Source organism: Nelumbo nucifera, chromosome 7, assembly GCF_055504915.1.
Source record: "Nelumbo nucifera cultivar China Antique chromosome 7, China Antique-T2T, whole genome shotgun sequence".
In the NCBI taxonomy this organism is placed as follows: Eukaryota; Viridiplantae; Streptophyta; class Magnoliopsida; order Proteales; family Nelumbonaceae; genus Nelumbo; species Nelumbo nucifera.
In genome coordinates, this window is record NC_142655.1 from 44,383,706 (window position 1) to 44,391,015 (window position 7,310).

At 39.1% G+C, this 7,310-nt stretch overlaps 1 non-coding gene across 1 annotated transcript; it reads left to right on the forward strand.

The window, feature by feature from the left end:
• The first annotated feature begins 6,353 nt into the window (after positions 1-6,353).
• LOC148790440 (small nucleolar RNA R71) lies at positions 6,354-6,460 on the forward strand. Its single transcript, XR_016078964.1, has one exon. It is a non-coding gene; the product is annotated as a small nucleolar RNA R71 (small nucleolar RNA).
• The last annotated feature ends 850 nt before the right edge of the window (positions 6,461-7,310 follow it).

Below are 7,310 nucleotides of genomic sequence, written 5' to 3' on the forward strand. Positions count from 1 at the left end.
TTCTACACATGCTATGAGCTTGGTCATCAGCTCCTCTAGATTAGATTTCTTTTCCAGCTGATTGAAATTTTGGGGAAAGGGTTTCACCGCATTTTGATTTTGCCAAGACTGATTCGGGTGGTTCCTCCATCCAGGATTAAATACACGAGGGTACTGATTGCCATGCTGCCTTTGCAGATTACCAACAAAATATACCTACTTGGGGGATTGCACGAATTGATTTCCAACTTGACATTCAGTGCTGATATGACCTCCCCCACACCATTCACAAGCTACGGTCTGAACATGCATGGCTGCTATCTGCATCTCATCTATCTTCTTGCTGAGGGCACCGAGGTAATTTGGGTAATTTTGCACAGTTTTTTTACCAAGTGGTAATTTGGGCATAACTCTCCCATCCAGACTCCGATTGAGATGATTCAAGATGCATTGAAAAGATAAGGAAAAGATCTACAACTTTCATGTTTTTAATTTTGATAGATTCGGACAGCGTCGAGGTCAAAATCGGGCCCGAAGTCTCTAAAAATTTGTAGAGAAGCCCAATTCGCAGAGAGCCCCAGATTGCAGCAAAGCCCAATCCGCAGAGAAGCCCCAGTTCGCTAGAGAAGACCAACCCAATTCAGCATGCAGTAGTAGGGCCCACTCGTCATTCCTAATAGAATTCGGCTAAGAGTCTTAATCAGATCTGATTTTTATTGTAATCTTAAAGAAATAAAAGAATTAAGAGTCCAACTTAGTTAAGAGTTTATATTTAGAGATAAGGATAAGAATAGATCTGAATTAGGAAATATGACTTTCTAAAGCTATATAAAGGGGGGCTACCCAAGGATCATCAAATCTTGGAGACAAGAATTGAGCAAAAAGGGAGAAAAGAAGCAGAATACGCCCCCCTCATCTAGAAGCTGCGATTTCTACATGAAGTGTGTTTAATCTATTGATTTCTGGTTGAAAGGTTAGAGAAGCTTTAATTCATAAACATTGTGAGATCTAATTGATTTTTATTTTAGTTCATTGTTTATGGGTATTCATATGTTTTCTGCGATTCCCTGTGAGGATTATTTTTATTGATTAAGCAAGAATGATCCCTTGCTCATTCAATGAGAACAATTTATGGCCGATTGAACCTCCAATTTCATATATGATTGGTAGGTTTAGTCATGGTGGAAACTAACATAAATTGATTATGGACAAGTTTTTGATTTATGTTAGGAAGATATATGATCTGGTTTAAACGGTTCAAGCTTGTGAGATCGCTGACCAGAATTGGGTCTCTCCCCTCTTAATGCTATTAATAGATTAAATCCTATGAACTTGTTTAGGACTGTCTATTAATAAGAGAATCAATCAAAGAGCTTGTTTTGGTTGCCGAGAAATACGAGTAGAGGCTGGCTGTTAGAGCTTGTTAATGACTATAACCAATTTATTCATAAACATATGAATTTATCCTTGCATCAATGATCAATGATAAGAATCAAGGCTGAACTTGTCCCTTCAACCAGAAGCTATCTTCCATCGATTTAATCCTTGCTTTATTTTATTTTATTTTATTTTCCTTGCTTTTATAACAGCCCCTCTATTTTCTTTTCTCTTGGAAATAAATCCACCCAATCCCTGTGGAGACGACCTTGCTCATCACTATCTACAAAAATATTTAATTTGTGCAGGACATTTATCTTTGATTGGATTCGACACCCACCAAATTTTGGCGCCGTTGCCGGGGATTGGTGTCCTAAGTGGATTTATTTCCTTTTTCTTGGTTTATGCCTCATTCTTCTTGTGTAGGTGAACTCGACTACGATCTTGTGATCGAAAACACAGTTCGCCAGTTAAGGAAGGAAGCCAAGCAACGTCGTAACCAGTCAGCATCACTCCCATCTCTCAGGGTGAAGTCGGCAACAGTCCTCGTTCAGTCATCCAACAATTCTGAAGAAGAAGTCATGGCCAACATCAATGAGAGAACTCTTAGAGAGCTAGCTGCACCAGATCTGAATCAGCAGCCACTCTGCATCGAATATGCAGATCTCACGGTACCTTTTGAACTAAAATTTGGTCTTATCCACTTACTTCCTACTTTTCGTGGACTTTCAGGTGAAAATCCCCACAAACATCTAAAAGAATTCCATGTGGTCTGCTTGAGCATGAAACCTCATGGTGTTACCGAGGAGCAAATCAAGTTGCGTGCCTTTCCTTTCTCATTAGCTGATAAAGCTAAGGATCGGCTTTACTACTTGCCCTCCGGTTCCATCACTACATGGAATGAGATGAAGAATCAATTTCCAGAGAAGTTTTTCCCTGCTTCACAAGCTGCTAATATCATAAAGGAAATTTGTGGGATAAGACAATTCAGTGGAGAAACTCTCTATGAGTATTGGGAGAGATTCAAACAACTATGTGCAAGCTGCCCTCAACATCAGATTCCCGATCAACTCCTTATCCAATATTTTTAAGAAGGATTATTGCTAATGGATAGGAGTATGATTGATGCTGCAAGTGGAGGTGTGTTGGTGAATAAAAGTCCTACTCAAGCAAGGGAACTAATCTCGAACATGGCTGCCAATGCACTATAGTTCGGCAATCGATAGGAGTCCATCCCAAGGAGGGTCAATGAAGTAAGTACTTCTCCAACCGATCAAAGATTAGATACCCTCACCTCTTTTGTGGAAAAATTGGTAGTAGGCCATGTACAGCAGGTAAAGACTTGTGGCATTTGTTCAACTATGGGTCATCCAATCGACAGGTGCCCTACGCTGCAAGATGAACACTACGAACAAGCCAATGCTATTGGAGGATTCCTGCAAAAGAGATACGATCTCTATTCAAATACTTACAATGCAGGATGGAGGGATCATCCTAATCTTAGCTACAGAGCCAAGCCCTTCGGTTTACAATATCAAGCTAGACTACCGGCTCCACAATATTCATCTTCCAAACCAGGTATGTCTCTAGATGAAATTGTCAAAGCACTCACAACTAACATTCAACAATTTCAACAGGAGACAAGGACAAGCATCCAAAACCTAGAGAATCAGGTCAGCCAATTGGCAACTGTTGTGAGTCGATTAGAATCTCACAGATCAGGAAAGCTACCCTCCCAGACCATGGTCAACCCAAAGCAAAATGTTAGTGCGATCACTTTGAGAAGCGGAAAGGAGCTGAATAGACGTAGCAAGGAAGTGCCTAAGAATACAACTGAAGAGGAAATAGAAAAGGAAGCACTGCCACTCCAAACTCAAGATCCAAGTGGTAAATAACCCCAAGCCATAGTGACCACTCCACCTTTTCCTAGCCGATTTGTAAAATCCAAGAAGGAGGAGCAAGACAAGGATATTCTTGAGATATTCTACAAGGTTGAGGTAAATATTCCCCTCCTTGATGCAATCAAGCAAGTACCCCACTATGCTAAATTCTTCAAGGAGTTGTGCACCACTAAAAAGAAGTTGAAAGGCGATGAGAAAGTCCACATAGGGGAAAATATTTCAGCAATCCTCCAAAAGAAATTAACTCCTAAATGCAAGGATCCAGCACAAGAAGTAAGCATCCTGAGAATGAGGAGTTAACCTTGAGTTCTAAATTGCAGGAAACTGTTGCAGCATTGAATGGTTCTCCAGAGTTACAACAGTTAGGTAATGCTCCTTATATTATGTTGTCGATTTCTAACAAGAAACCTTTACCCTCTGTTTTGCAGGCCCCTATTCCAGATTTGAACCCACCCATGATAGATGAAAAGGGAAAACATCAGAAGTTGCAACTACAAGACCTAGAGGATCCAGTTTATGATGATTAAAAACAGGGAAGTTTGTTTTTTCTTTTTTGTTTTTGCATTTATAGTTTAGTTATTTCCATCTTTTCCTTGCATTTCACCTTACATTGAAAACAACACAAAGATTAAGTGTGTGTGGGGGGGGAGAGTATGGGATTTGATTCAGGATTTTAGATAAGTAGTATTTATTTCAGTTCGAAAAAAAAAAAAAAACCCAACTCTTTTGGAATCAATTGAAACAGTGTTCTGGGAAGATTCTTGTGAACTGAGTAAAGAAATATGATCAGGGAGTACACCATTCATCTGAAGACATCCCTTTTAAGCTAGTCCTAAATTCAGATTTAAGTAAATGGGGTAAATATTTTACCATTACTACAATTGGTAGGACGGATCATAAGATGTACCTACAAGCCAGGAAAATCAATAATAGGACGGAGCATAAAATGCACCTACTAGCCAGCAATTCAAATAGTAGGATGGAGCATAAAATGCACATATTGACCAAGTAATCCTAAAAGTGAGATGGCGCATAAAATGCACTCACTTTCACCGAGAGAAAAAGAAAAGAAAAAAAAAAAAGAGAGAGAGGAAGTAAAAATGTTTTCCCTAGTTTACTACCTAGTTTGTAGTAGTAAAGAAGGGATTGGCTAATAGATGAGTTGAGTATAACTTGGTCGTGTTGACTTAACAGTTCGCAATAACCGACCTGGGATACTTGTGGAAAAAGATGAAGGAAGATTGAGTTTAAAGTCTGATAGAATAGTTTGCTTATTTTGTTTGAATTTTGTCTTGCCCGAGGACGGGCAAGGTCTAAGTGTGGGGGGATTTAATGAGAATGAAAATTATCATATCTTTATCACTTAATATTCAGTCTTTTATACTTATTTAGTGCCTAATTGGACTCACTATTTTTATATTTCGATTTAGGGCACGAAAGGAGGCGTTAGGTGAAAAACAAGGCTAATCGGGTAATTTTGCATAGTTTCGATGCCAAGTGGTAATTTGGGCATAACTCTCCCATCCAGATTCAGATTGAGATAATTCAAGATGCATTGAAAAGATAAGGAAAAGATTTACAACTTTCGTGTTTTTAATTTTGATAGATTCGGACTGCGTCAAGGTCAAAATCGGGCCCGAAGTCTCTGCAAATTCGTAGAGAAGCCCAATTCGCAGAGAGCCCCAGATTGCAGTAAAGCCCAATTCGCAGAGAAGCCCCAGTTCGCTGGAGAAGACCAGCCCAATTCAGAATGCATTAGAAGGGCCCACTCATCATTCCTAATAGAATTCGGCTAAGAGTCTTACTCAGATCTGATTTTTATTGTAATCTTAAAGAAATAAAAGAATTAAGAGTCCAACTTAGTTAAGAGTTTCTATTTAGAGATAAGGATAAGATTAGATCTGAATTAGGAAATTGGACATTCTATTTTTGAGAAAGAGAACTCCTAAGAGGAGCTGAAAACTGCTCCCTCCTAAGACTATACAAAGGGGGGTGGACTAGCACCCAAGGATGATCAAATCTTGGAGACAAGAATTGAGCAAGAAGGGAGAAAAGAAGCAGAATACGCCCCCCTCATCTGGAAGCTACGATTTCTACATGAAGTGTGTGTAATCTATTGATTTCTGGTTGAAAGGTTAGAGAAGCTTTGATTCTTAAACATTGTGAGATCTAATTGATTTTTATTTTAGTTCATTGTTTATGGGTATTCATATGTTTTCTGCGATTTCCTGTGAGGATTATTTTTATTGATTAAGCAAGAAGGATCCCTTGCTCATTCAATGAGAACAATCTATGGCCGATTGAACCTCCAATTTCGTATATGATTGGTAGGTTTAATCATGGTGGAAACTAATATAAATTGATTATGGACAAGTTTTCGATTTATGTTAGGAGGATATATGATCTGGTTTAAATGGTCCGAGCTTGTGAGATCGCTAACCAGAATTGGGTCTCTCCCCTCTTAATGCTATTAATAGATTAAATCCTATGAGCTTGTTTAGGACTGTCTATTAATAAGAGAAGCAATCAAAGAGCTTGTTTTGGTTTCCGAGAAATACGAGTAGAGGCTAGTTGTTAGAGCTTGTTAATGGCTGTAACCAATTTATTCATAAACATATGAATTTATCCTTGCATCGATGATCAATGATAAGAATCAAGGCTGAACTTGTCCCTTCAACCAGAAGCTATCTCCCATCGATTTAATCCTTGCTTTATTTTATTTTATTTTCCTTGCTTTTATAACAACCCCTCTATTTTCTTTTCACTTGGAAATAAATCCACCCAATCCCTGTGGAGACGATCTTGCTCATCACTATCTACAAAACTATTTAATTTGAGCAAGACATTTATCTTTGGTTGGATTCGACACCCGCCAATAGTGCTGTGTAGGTGTCTACATTGTAAAGTCCGGGCCGTCTCCTAACTTGGGCTCTCTCGGAATGCCACTGAAAGTTGTTTGCAGCCATCTCCTCAATGTGTGCATGGGCAACTTCAGGGGTCTTGTTATTGATGGATCCCCTAGCTACAGCATCCATGATGGTCTTATTGGCTTCAGTCAGCCCATTATAAAATATCTGAACATGCAGCCATACAGGAAGTCCATGATGAGGGACCTTCCTTAATAACTCCTTGTAACGCTCCCATGTTTCATACAATGATTCCCCGTCCTACTGATAGAAGGTGGTGATATCATTCTTCATCTTTGTTGTCTTGGACGGAGGAAAATATTTGGATAGGAAGCGACTGACCATTTCATCCCAAGTTGCTATCGATCCAGTTGGTAGAGAGTTCAGCCAAGTCTTAGCTTTATCCTTCAATGAGAATAGAAACAATCTGAGCCGCACCGCATCATCACTAACCCCGTTGTGCTTGAATGTGTCACATATTTCCAAGAAGTTGGCGTTGTGAGCATTTGGATCTTCATGAGCCAAGCTGCAGAGTTGAACTATATTCTGAATCATCTGAATTATTGCTGGTTTGATTTCAAAGTTATTAGCAGCTATTGCTAGTCTCACAATGCTCGAGGCAGCCCCGGTGAGGGTTGGTTTGGCATAATCAATCATGGTCCTTGGTTCGTCCATCTCCTCACTTTTAGCTCTCACTTGCTTAGAAGCTCTAAGGCGGCGATTGAGAGTTCTTTCAGTCTCGGGATCATAGGTGATGCTCTCCTTTTCACTTCTATGTGTCATAAACTGTACAAGTCATAGTCCTAAAGAAACTAATGCAGACATATCATAAACATATACAAAATCTGCTTAACAATGATAGATGGTTCCTAATATTGTTGTGATAAATCCTTGGCAACGGCACCAAAAACTTGATGCGTATAGATTACACTAGCAAGTGCACTAGCCAATCAAGTAATATAATGATGAGTATAGTATCGTTCCCACAAGGATTGATCCAACAACTACTAGTATTGAATCAACCGTATGTTATCTAATAAACCAAAATATTAAACAAAGAAAAAACCTAACTCCTAATTAGCAAACTACCCTAAGCAGTTCGGATCAGACCACCTTTAATGATAAGAAGAATTACTGCATGCAAGAA